Source organism: Drosophila suzukii, chromosome 3 (genome assembly GCF_043229965.1).
Source record: "Drosophila suzukii chromosome 3, CBGP_Dsuzu_IsoJpt1.0, whole genome shotgun sequence".
Taxonomy (NCBI): Eukaryota; Metazoa; Arthropoda; class Insecta; order Diptera; family Drosophilidae; genus Drosophila; species Drosophila suzukii.
Window position 1 is genome coordinate 87,047,565 of NC_092082.1, and position 12,951 is coordinate 87,060,515.

General features: G+C 38.2%; 2 protein-coding genes across 4 annotated transcripts in view; one reads left to right on the top strand and one right to left on the bottom strand.

Annotated features, from left to right (window-relative positions):
- RpS3 (ribosomal protein S3) overlaps nucleotides 1-12,951 on the top strand; it is a 261,493-nt gene that overhangs the window by 220,797 nt on the left and 27,745 nt on the right. Inside the window, exon 1 of one of the 2 annotated variants that reach the window (XM_065865928.2) lies at nucleotides 7,715-7,718. The exons of the other annotated variant lie outside the window; for it this stretch is intronic. The gene's annotated coding sequence lies outside the window, so the exon portion shown is untranslated. Of the gene's footprint in view, nucleotides 1-7,714; nucleotides 7,719-12,951 lie in introns of those variants that run through there. 2 annotated transcript variants of the gene reach the window in all.
- The window catches only part of pnt (ETS transcription factor pointed), a 59,894-nt gene that overhangs the window by 33,816 nt on the left and 13,127 nt on the right, over nucleotides 1-12,951 (bottom strand). The window lies entirely within an intron of this gene.

The window sequence follows — 12,951 nt, forward strand, 5'->3', positions numbered from 1 at the left end:
CAATGCCAAACGGAACTGAGATCAATCGCGTATGTCCCAGATACCCAAATTGGTTGGTTGCTTTTGCTTTGTTCACCGCTCCGATATTCTGGCTAAAAGCAAATAAATTCATTTTTAATATGCTCCTAGGAAACCAAATTCAAGGCAGCAAGAAAAAACACAAAAAAAAATGTTGGTGTTTTTCAAATTTTTATGGGTATTTTGTTTCAACAAGAAAAACAACGCCTAGACATTAAGGAACACAAACAGAAGATACAGCTACAAAGCTGAGAAAAGCTAAAAAGCTGGAGTGAACCGAAACAGACAGCGCGGCGTTTTCTAATTTCCATTTGAAATTTTCCAATTTTCCAACTACTGCAATCGCAACTTCAGCGGAACTTGTCAATGTTTACAAACAAACAAACATAGTACCAATATATGTACTACATCCAATACGATATCTAAACCGATTTATTTGAACGCAGTTCTTATTTTTTTGGCACAATAAATTCCAGTTGCAAACATTGTTTATTTTCCGCTTTTGGGAGGGAAAAACATCAAACGACAAATAAAGGAAAAAGCCCTAATGAAATTTTGAAAAAATATCCCACAAAAATCAAAGTGTGGGGGTTATCTATATGCTTTCGATTGTTCTTCCTGCGCGCTCTTCCAGTAATTATGAGTTGTACTTGGGGTGGGGAGGGGTATGTTCTTTTGGATCAGAGATCAAAGAGCTCGACTCCCGTGTTTGTTGCCATTGCACTCGGGTGTTATTGGTGGGTGGGTGGTGTTACGGGGTCGGGATAATGCCCGAAAGGTGTGAAATAAGTGCAGGAGGAGCGGCGGGGAACGTGCAACATGCCGCTTGCAACGGAAGGCATCGCCCAATGTCTGATATCAAACAGACACATTGGCAACTGTTTGAAGTGCAATCAGCGGTCTAGCGATCGGCATTCTATATATATCCCTCCATAACACTTCGGCAAAGATATGTTATGAGTGTTTTATGAAAGGAAATGTTTAGGCAAGTGATTGTAGATCTGAGCCGATCATAAGGTATAGGTTATATGGCGAGAGGTGGCATGTATGACGTAAAAATAAATCGTAAAGTTACAAATTTGTTTTCATTCAGTACTTTTTCAAAATCCAATTAGAATTCATTTGGAATTGTTTCTCCTTTCATCTTTTCAATGGTGCCAATTATTGCAAAGCGCTAGCAACGCTGCCAATTTGATATACAGCTTTCAGTGGTGCCAATTTCGTGTCTTTTAACCTTTTTTAAAATATAATACAGTAAAAATCCCCACCTAAGCCATTTGGCTATCAAGAAGGTGTAATACTAAACCGATTGATTGACTAATTAACTGGCCAACGGATCAGGCCTTTCCGTAACGAACTCACATCAAAATCTTTGCCAAATCTAAACAACAGCCAAACTATCCATTGACAGCGAAGGAAATCACAAATAAATCTATGGCCATCCATGGCTATATATATAAATCTTTATATGCATGGTCATAAATCTCGGGCTAGTTCATTGGGAAACACAAACACAGCAACAACTACAAAAAATTTTAATCAACACTCATTAAGTCTGCAAGATCCCTGGCAATATAATTAAGAGAAATTAGATTTCCATCGTCGCTACGTTGTGACTTGGACCGAAGATCATGATGATGATTATTATTATGATCTTGCCGATCGTGATGATCGGTTTCGATGCGATGGACGACCTGTTGGATCAATGGACACCCAGAGCACCAACAAATATCGAGAGTTTTTCGTTGTTTAACGATTTTGCAATTCAGCTGTCGATCATTTCATTCATAAAATCTTGGCACGCTCACACAGGCATATATATGTATGGTTTGGTTCCATTCACACAGAGGGAGATCCGTTGATCTGGAAAACTCGCACATCCACATCCGCACATGCTGGGTAATGCCAGTTCCATGGGTCCACCAGCCACCCGCCTGCTCTGCTCGGTTCGTATTGGATCTCCCCATCGGTTCGGTCCACTACAAACGAAGTGATTAATTCATGTAGTGGCCAGTGGAGTCCCCCACCCTGATCTCCTCCAGCAGCAGCGGCACCACCACCACCTCCTTTTGGCCCCCTGGGCAATTCGCCGTTTTCTCAATGGGAACTGGTTTCGTCAGTTTGGTTCGATCATTCGCTCGTTCGATCGATCGGCCGTCGCTGCCGTTGTTGATATTGGGGTTTATGTTATTATATTCATCCTCACCTGATCCCCAGCAGCTGCTCATCCGGTCAATGTGAGAAAAAACTTAAAACAAACGCAACAAATTTCCATGCAACCGAGAAGGTAACGAATCTGGAATACCCTTAAACAGGGAATTGCTTATAGAACGTGGTTAAATCTTTGATATACTATACTACCTTGAGTATTCAAAACACAAGAATGTTTTCAATGAAGAGGTATCACAAAATACAATTGTTTTTGACTTGTCCAAGCACTAAAAAAGTTTTAAACACTCAAAGAACCTTTGTTTTGATGTTAAAAATTTCATAAAGTACCATATATGGTTCTTATATTATATTTTACTACTTTCCAAGTCTTTAGAAATTGTTTAGAAATTGTATACTGAAGCCTGCTAAGTAAATACAATTCAGTTGATCTGTAAATCCTTAAAAAATCCTTTAAAACGTTATGTTATGTTTCCTTTTTTTTAAGTTTGAGAAGACATACAAGTCTCTTAAAAAAGGACTTCTTCATTTAAATAACTCAGGGTATCCAATGATAAGGAAACAAGCAATGCAAAAAATAGTCATTGCAGAAACGCATGCAACTTTTTCTTTTCGGGTTTGGGAGCTGTTGGATTGGGACTTTAGCTGGAGTTGGAGTTGGGTGCCCGGAGCATGGCTTATAGAGCTGGGGGAGCCGATCAACTGGCCAGATATTGAGCAAAGCAAAGCGAGGCTAAGTGAATGATGTGGTGGGGAGCTCGAGACCGTGCCAAATGAAATGCGAAAGTTGCTGCCCGGCCGCCATACATCTATCTGACATTCAAATCAGCTTAGAAAACTGCAACTCCAGTGGTCAAGTGGGGTTTCGGACGGGATTGGACAGGCCGGGCCCAGGTCCAACCTATTTGCAGCATCCGCAGCAGCAACTGCAGCGGCAAAGGAAGCCGAGTGGGCTGAGAAAAAAAACTAAAGCAAACTCTTTTTTTCCCACTGCGGAAGTTTGTCAAGCACGTAAAACAGTTAATGGACACAGGATATGTTTCCGGGCCAAACTAGTTTCTCCGTCTCCGCTCTTTTTTTCGTTTCGTTGTTTTTCTTCTTACCTGTCTGCACCCATCGAAGTTATTAATTATCAATTTGTTTTAATCAATGAATGTGTAGAAACTTGTAACTGAGAGAAAAAACAAAACCAAAAAAATAAAACTAGTTCGTTCTGCGTGTATTGGCAAATGTTTGCCTCGATTATGATGGGATGATATCGCCTTAATTGGCTTTTAATTGCTATGGGAAGTTCGGTTTGATATTTTCACAAGTTCCTCTTAATCAAATCAGTAGTTTACGCATAAATTAGATATGCAGATATCAATGGGAAGCGGCATACGGGGTTATTTCTTTCATAATTAACAGGGTCACTCACCCAATAAGATGGGTAGAAAACGATTCTCGATCGGAAATACGCATAGATTATCGAGTTTTGTATTCTAATGAATGATTTTGGCAAAGAAGCGGATCTTATGAATGAAATTACAGTTCTAATTTGATTTTATGGTAAACGGAAGAAACAATATTAGATTTACACGATATCAAACAACCGCAATCTTGTGAAATCAACTTGAGATTATTATAAATATCTTACAAGTGATCTTTAAGAAAATCAATCAACAAGCCCAATCAACGTAAGATTGAGTAACTACAGTCTGCTCGCTAATTTAGAAAAATATTAACAGACTTAAGGACCCCAAGGAGCATTAATCTCCTGCAGTTTATGCCAGTTTTATAGAGCTCTCGACTCCAATTTAATTTAATTTACCAATATGAATATCAATAATTGAGCGTAACCAAAGAAAATTCCCCCATAGCTCTAATGAAGCACCGAAAGGAAGCGGCCAGAAGTTATATCCATGGGGACAGGCTGCAGGAGGTGTTCGGGATGAGGGACTTCACATTTTAAAGCGCAAGATAAACACGAACGATCGGATGCCGATCGGATCAGTTGTTGGCCCCCAAAGAGCGAAGCCCCCGAAGAGAAGAAGACTTAAGCTGAGCTGAAGTTGCCGTCGATTGTCGCGGCTTACAACAAACAAAGAGTCCCCCCCCCGATACCTCTCGAGATCCCCCATCTGGAGAACCCTCTTCTTTCAGACCCCCAACTCCACGAAATGATCGTGTAGAGATGTTCGGGCAGAGGCCGCGATGGAAAATACAGTAGCCGAGCAGTAGCCAGCAAACAAATTACACACAATTCAAACTCCAAACAGAAGATTTCACAGCATCCAGAGCCGAACACAACAAGAACAACATTATTATCTGCTTTATGTCCAGAACTGAGGCTGAAGAGGCTTGGCCCCGACGGATGGCGCTTCCAGTGTCCAACAGCGGCACCCCACACTCATCCAGAATCTCCATCTCCAGTTCGTAGTATATCCAGCATCCATGAATCTCCAACAACGTTCACCATCAGCAGTTCGAAAAGAGACGATGATGAAGATGCCCCAACTGCTAAGGATGATGATCACGTTGCATCTGCTGATGATGATGATGGCGTAGACATATACTCGTAAGAACGAATCAAGTTGAATGGGACTAGTGTCGTTGCTGTTGTCGCAAAGCACTGGGAATAAAAGTATGGGATCTTAAACTAGGTATGGAATTACTAGTATAATCAGGTATCCCAATGAAATTGTGGAAATCAGAAAATAATGTATTATATTTTGAACTAAGATTTTGAGATCTTATAATATTTTCTTAATGATTTGAGGAACCCTTTATGAGATCTTATAAAGGACTCTTAAAGGTATTTTACTAAGGATATTTTTATTTCTCACATTTTATTTCTTATAATACTAAAGGATTTCCTTCCAGATATAAACTTACTGTTTACTTGGTTACCTAAACCATCAAGTGATACCTTTATATGATTAAATATAGAATTTTTTTCAGTGAAGCTACTGTTCAATGGGAATGGGATGCCTATGCCTGGACAGCCCGGGTTGGATTCGTTGGCTCCGCTGATTCGTTTGCTCGCTTGTTCGGTTGGTTTTTCGGTTAGTAAACCGGATGTTCCTAATCATTGCTAGTTTGCCTCAAATTAAATATGCTCCATGTGTGCGAGTATCTTTTGTTTGTGTGCCTGTGACTGTTTCTGTGCCTGCCATGCAGATAGATTATAGTCCACATATATGCTACTCGAGTACTCAGATACTCGCAAATGCGAAGCCTTCGCGGGCCTATCTTGAATCATGAATGAAATTTGTTTTTGCTCTTTTTATCGGGCGACCGGCTCAGTTCAGTGACGCATCTTGATACACAAATATCGTATATTATTCGAGAGTTAACCAGATAATCCCGACTGTTGGCAAGGCAAAATAGCCGCTATTTACCCAACCATTCGCTCCTTCATTCATCTTTGATAACTGGTCGAAACAGGTCCAATTTAATTGATAGAAGAGTGACCGCAACAGCGACAGAAACACATTCATAAATTCATTTTTATCAGCATCAATTAGCAATAATTATTCATTACGGAACGCGAACAGAATGATAATAAAGCGAAAAGAAGATCGCAAATGGGGAAAATTTCCATTGAAGCTCAACCCCATTGAGATTACAACTATAAAATCAATTGAAAATTTGTTTTAAATAAAAAGAGCGTTTAACCAAACTAGTTGAGCCATTGAACTCAAACCATAAAACAAATATATTTCCATTTTCCATTTCCCAAGCACTTATTTTAATGGCTTTCACACACTCCAGGGGGAAAAGATCAAAACTAACTAAAACCTCAGACTCAAGATCCATAAGACATTATTATCTCAATCGAGTGGTGGCCTTAAGTATCCATTTGGTAACGGCTTTGAATAAATTAAGATGCCAAATGAATTGAAATTAAATGTATCAGAAGCTGTAAAAACATTTTGTCTCGACGTTTTCGGCATTTTGTTTTTATTTGATCAAATATATTTGGCCATTAATTGATAACTGAATTTCGAAAATGGCCCCGAAACGTGTGACGGAAGGCACTTTTAGCCATCCCGCTGCGTGGCGGATGATAAAAACCGAATTAAAAGACCCAAAAGAGGCAAAATATTAATTGTTTTTTAAATAAGATAGCGAAGACTGGCGCCACGAAGGAAGCCCACACGGCATTAACTTAATTGTTGGCAACATAATTGGTGAGATAGGAGGATGCCCCATCCGAAGGCAGGGGTCATGGTGATAACTCTTCTCCGCCCAGATTGCAGTTCGAAAAAATGAAGATGCAATTTGTTGGTTGGTAATAAGCCCACGCCAGGGCGAACAACTGGATTGACTTCCCGATCTGCAGCTTCCATCACCCCGAAGACCCCTGGCCCAGGGTTTATCTTAGCACCTGGCCTGTATAGAACCCTAGAACCACAATTATCATCGTGAGGATGCTCAAACTGGACCCTAGACTTGCCTTCCTGCCTTGCGTTTAGGCCCCCTACATTTGCATAAAATACAGTGGGGAAAATAGGGTTATAAAGTTATAATACAGATTGTTGAAACTAAAAAAATTGTTTTAAACTAGAACTTTGTATTAAAAACATTCTTTATAAGACCAATCATGTATTCTGAGTTCCAAAATATTTTTCAAAAACCTTTAAATATAGAACTCTTTTTATGATTTCAAGAATTACCAATCCAAGGCCAATCCAATATCCTTACTATAGTAAGGGCTTTCGCTTATAACTGATATATTAGTTTTTAAAAAACCTGAACCTTCTTAGATCCAATTTCTGTTGGGAGCTGTAAAAATCTATTGGTTCCAAAAGATTCAAAGACTCTCAAGCCTAAAGAACTTCTTTGATTCTTAGTGTAGCGGCTTGGCCCATGGCATTGATCATTAGACTATTTTTAATAGAGAGATACCAGAAAATAAAGGGGGTTTCTGAGCCGTGGGTCCGAGGGAGGAGACCCCAACCGATCCGAACCGAAAGCAGGACCCATAGAGAGTCAACCAGTTTTATGTTTTAATGCCGCCACAAAAGCGGTTTGGTCAGCTGTTCAAACTGCTACCAGCGGCCTGCCCACTCCCCCAAATGGCCCCCTAAAACACCTGACCCCCCTCCCCCCCTTTTGGACTATGGCAAAAGTTTCACCTGCTCGCAGTTGCAGCTTGCGTGCGATCGAGTCGAGTGTTTGTTGGCATTAGCCATGGCTAAAATAAGCGGACCAAGTACAGGCTGATGCCTGATACTCCCATATATTCCCCCTCGATGTTTGCCGTTGCTGCAGCAGTTGCAAGCACACGATTTTCACACTCCTCAGCGCGATGCTGCGGCTACCTAAACAAATGAACCGAACGCAATTAAAATATATAACTAAATGGATTTCAACAGCCAATGGGTAAAAATTAAAGAAAGATATAAGAGGCTGGGGGTTGGGGTTGTAGGGTGGTCTTAAGAGAAAGGTCCATTGACAAACAAATTTATGTGCAGAGCCACAAATCTTGGCGGTTTCAAATAAACAAAACTAAATGCTTAACCCTCGAATAAATTAACTTCCGATCTCAGGCACACAATACACAAAGTCAAGTACCGTGCGTTTCATTACTGTAGATGTAGATAAACATATAAACCCTCAACCGATTCATTTAACTAGTAGGAAACTAGTCTAAAGCTATAGGCAAATGGAAATAGCAAAATAAAGTATTAATACTGACTGATTTGTTGTATACAGAAGATGATTCAGTTAATCACAATGATATTTGTCCTAATAATTTATTTGAATATTATCATATCACGAGATGAATATAAATAGGAAACCAAATAAAATAATAGACATGTCTTTTTTCCCCGCTCGTGCCTTGTACTTCCGAGCCACACTGTACCTACTTATATAAATATATTCCCCCTACTATATACAAAATTCCTATTCCAGTCACCGATCCTCGCACAAATTCCAAAACAAGTAGATCCGATTCAGTGCCAAGCGATTCGATTCGATTGTGGGTGTTATGGTCAACATCAGGCGGCGAGGATTTCAAATGCAGGCGAACAACGAAAACACTTAATAAAATCCGTTGATAAATTGCGTTCGGCATCAAAGGTAACCCACTGTGCGAATGGCGCTACGACCTCCCATTCCCGCATCCCTAGTCTTAGCCACTCGGCCACTTGCAGCAATCTTCTATGGAAATTTATCGATTGTTTTTGTTTAGAGAATTTTCGGTTCGAATAGACACAAAAGCGCCAGTGCCGACATTGTTCGGGGGTAAAGAGTTGTTCAGCTAGCTCAAGTGTGAAGGATCTGCAATGAAGATGTTACTTATGGGATTCGATTTGAGAAGACTTTGATTAGCTGGGATCTGTTCACAAATCAGAAAATCTCCTTTTAGTAAAGTTATGGGATGATAGCTGGTATAAAACTGAACAATATTGGCATTTACATGAATTTATTTAAGAAATAATTCAAGATACTGACAGAAATAAATATATTACAATCATATATCACTATAATATCATAATAACCATTACATTCCAGTTAATAAGATCACTTAAAACATATATGTGAACCCTTTCTTATAGAGGAGTTAATAGAAAAAAGTTCCATCATCTAACTTAAAACCCAGTTAATAGGATAGGATCTACCAATAGACTTAGTTAAGAGGTCCACCATTCAGGTTAAAAGTAGCGCAACGAAATGGCTTTTAATTCAAATGACAATTGCAGAACAGGCATTAGGGCACAAAAACCCATTAGGCATTACGTTTGGTTCCCGAAAAAACTTTAATTTAAAATGCTGAACGAATTATGACATGGCAGAAAATAGGGTCCTCATATAGGTTTATACACATGCCACAAAGGCAATGGGCCAATTCACATATATTGCCCTTTGTTTTAGGCAGCTAGCTTCTTTTTGGGCCAATTGAAGCGTTAAATTATCAATTGGCCAAAGGGGTAGCAGCGTTAAATTGGCCAACAGAGAGGGAAAAAGAGAGCGATATGGATAGCTAGAGAGCCCAGGTGGACACGCTTGAATTGATGATCATCGGGCTTTGATCGCCGAATCGATAGAACGCACTCCTCCTGGAAAACTTTGAAGCAGGCAACTGGAAAATTGTGCAGACACAATCATTATGACAAGGCAGGTGTTCCCAATGGCCAATAGTAAACCCCCCTCCCACTCTCCTCCGCCTCTGCCTTACCAAAAACATATTTATATGGATCGAGATCCTGTATGATTCAATTTTTCATCGATTGCATTATCAATTGCTCGAGTGCTGCGGCTGTTCGATCGGTTGGTTCGTTGGTTGGTAAATCATAAAATGCAATTGAAGCTGTCCCAAGAACGGGTTTCCATTTGCCGCAATTTGTTGCCCCAACATCCACACATCTAATCTGGATGCCCGAAGTATCTGTGTGAGTTAGTTTTTTTTAGCCAGTATTCGTCGTCTGCGGACAGGTTGCCTTTTGTTGCATTAATTGATTCATATTTGTTAGTGGCGTCTTGCAGCATTTCCTAATGGCATTTCGGTTTCCTTTTCTCCACTGATATATGTAGTTTTGCTCCATATTTGGCATTTATGATTAATTGAATTGATCCCGAAATGGTCATAAGTGGTTTTTCGAAATTCGCTTTTTATTCATTTTGGCTAAATTATAAAATAATTTGTTGATGGCACGCGTTGAAGTTTTGTCTTAATACGCTTTACTTTTAAGGCTTTGCAAAAATGTTTTCGATTTTTGTTTTGGTTGAGATGGTCATTAATTCGAATGCGTATTTTATATTTTTTATGGGACTCAAGGTTAGATTATGACTGTCATTACCATTTGGTTTTTGGATATCATCTTCAATATCGATAATCCGACTTTTAAGTAAAAAATGTCTCTTTACTGCGATGAAATCATTATATCCTCTGAAAGGGTATACAAATATGGAAGGAGTTGAATTTTTAACTGATCTCCTTCTTTTAGTTTGCCTTAGGGTATGCAATACTTTTCTAGCATATTCCATCGGCCCCTCAAAGTATACTTACTATACTTAACTTATAATTACACACAATGCTGGCCGCTCGCCGCCAGATGTCGCTGCTGATGCATGTAAAATATATGTAGATAAGTTTTATATGGGTGTGACACGGAAATCTCTTTTGGCGAAATTCGGAAGATATTCCTACTTTTTATACAAATTTAGCTTGATTTCCTTTTAAACACTTTTTAATTACACCCCATATAAAGTTATATATTCATAAAAATGTTGTTTATTTCTTTTTATAACAAATAAAAATGTTTTCTAAGCTAAAAACTGTGTATTAAACAAAATATGTCATACAATTAAACCGACTTGAATTTTATGAGTCTAAAAATAACACAAAAAATATAAATCAAGTCAAAATGTATTACGCTTTATCAAATTGATAAGGAACCATAATAAAATCCAATCACAAAAATAGTTTTCTGGTAAATGTTAGGCTGTGAATAGAAATAAATTAAAAAAGCTGATAACAAAAGAATTTATAAGGTGGTGCCACTCAAATCTCCTTCAATTAAATTTCAAGCTCTAATAATAAATAAATCAAAATTCTTATAACCAAATATTTTTATCAAATCACAACAATATCGTATGATGTCTTTTGTAACAGTAATGCAGAAACCAATTTTGGTAAGTCCCCATGTTTTCCTATCATCTTGTCACCGTGGTTTACAAACAATTGAAAGGTGATTCCCATGTCTCTTGGGGCCCAATATTTCAAGGTGTAGGCTAAGTGCATTATAATATTAGAGTGCCTGCTCCCCCCCTCGTTCCACCCAAAAACACCCACCTCCTCCGATAACGAGCCCCCTTATCAGCCAGTCACAAATATTTGTGCTCTTTGTGTTCTTCGTATAGCTCATTGGTTATTTCTTGGTTTTTTAGTTATATGGAGCGAAAAATAAGTGAGTTTCGTTTGGTAAAGTTCAAACTGGTGAAGGTCGCACGCGTGAGAGGGTTGCCTGATGAGTTGTTACCCTGATTATTGTGCTGGGTCAGTTGTTTATGGCTTTATTTTTTCTGCTGCTCTTTGGGCCTTTTCTTATTTTTGGAGCGTGCCGATTAGCCATGGACTGGGCTTTATTACAACTCGAAAAATCCCAAGAAGCAAGAAAAACTACAACTATTACAATAAATGCTGCTAATTTGTCCATGGGATGCACTCAATTTAGACACATCCGTTCTACACAGACAGAAAAAAAAGAAAAGCGCTTCTGTTTTGATAACATTGTTTTTTGGTGCGGATGAATGGAAATGGAAATAGAGACGTTGGGGGAACGTGATTAGATAAAGTCTGTTTGCCTTTTGTAAGCGATTTACATATTTGACTATATATCTACACGTAGGAAAATGTAGTTATCATATAAAATATATTATAAAAACAATATTAAATTCAAGTTTAAGAAGGATTACCTTTCAAATTATTCAAAGATACCATTACAATTTCTAATCATTTTACGCCATCTCTAAATTTTAAGATCGTGTAAATTATACAATGCTAATAAACTGCATAATTCCAGCATACTTAATTTTACAACGAATAATTCATAAATGGATCTGCATAAAATCACAAATAAATGTGCAAAAAAGATCTTCAAGGGGCTATAATGACTGAAATAATGCACCGAATTATGCCGCCTTTAAGGCCTCAATTCAAATGAATCAAAAAGTTCTCGAGCTATTAATTCCAGGCGAAACAACAACACAATTCAACGATGGGCTGTAAAAATTTATGAATGAATAAAGCAGAATCAGGCGAAAAACCGCCGAAAGGCAAGACAGAGAGAAAAAAAGTAAAGTAATAATAAAAAGGCAGGGAAAAATAAGCAAACAAAACGAATATCACAAATAGTAAGTGAGTACAAAGTGGCGTGCATATGAAATATAAAACAGGCGATATAACCAACTACAAACGCACATACATACATATGAACACACTCACATGTCTCTGAATATGAATGAATGAAAAATTGTAGAAGCAGCACAACTACAGCCGCAACAACAACAACAACCAAAAGTTGTTAACGCAGCAGTTCCACGAACCAAAAAAAAACAACAAAAAACCAAGAAAAAAAACCAACGACAACCGCAGAAGAGGAAAAAAAAAGATCTGTGAACAAGAAATTTGAAAGGTAACAAAAAACTGAAATTAAAACAAAAAACTTAAAATCAGAAACACGAGCAAGTGTGTGTTGGCAACTCGTTTTCCAGTTTTCCATATTTCCATGTGCAGCAGCTGCCCACAAATTGTGCGTGGAATGGCTGGAAGGGGGAGGGCAGTGGAAGGCGGGTGGGCCTCGAAGGGGGGAGTTCAAATTATGAATAAATAAGAAGTTGGCCCAAGAGCGAACAGCTAAAAATCAAAATAAATACACAAAAACAATAAAAACAAAAATCGGATGGATAAACACTCAGTATGGTTGAAGTTAAGATACTCTTGATGGGTTCTATAAGGAGAATTAGAAATACTTAGATGCTTAAATTACAAAAATATTAAATTGATTGGGTGTTTATAACGAAAATATTTATGATTCTTTATATTAGAGATGTGCATTTGCGATTTTTGGGAATGTATCTTGATAAATCTTGATCTTATAAACAAATAATTAAACAAAAAAAAATTTCACACAAAAAATGTTAGGCCTTTGAGTACATCCTGGGTCCTTTCAAAAGCAATATCGTTCATAAACATATCTCTCCTAAAACTTTAGTTTTAATTTTTCGACCAGGCTTTGAACCTTGTGACAATCATCCTATTTTAATCGTAAC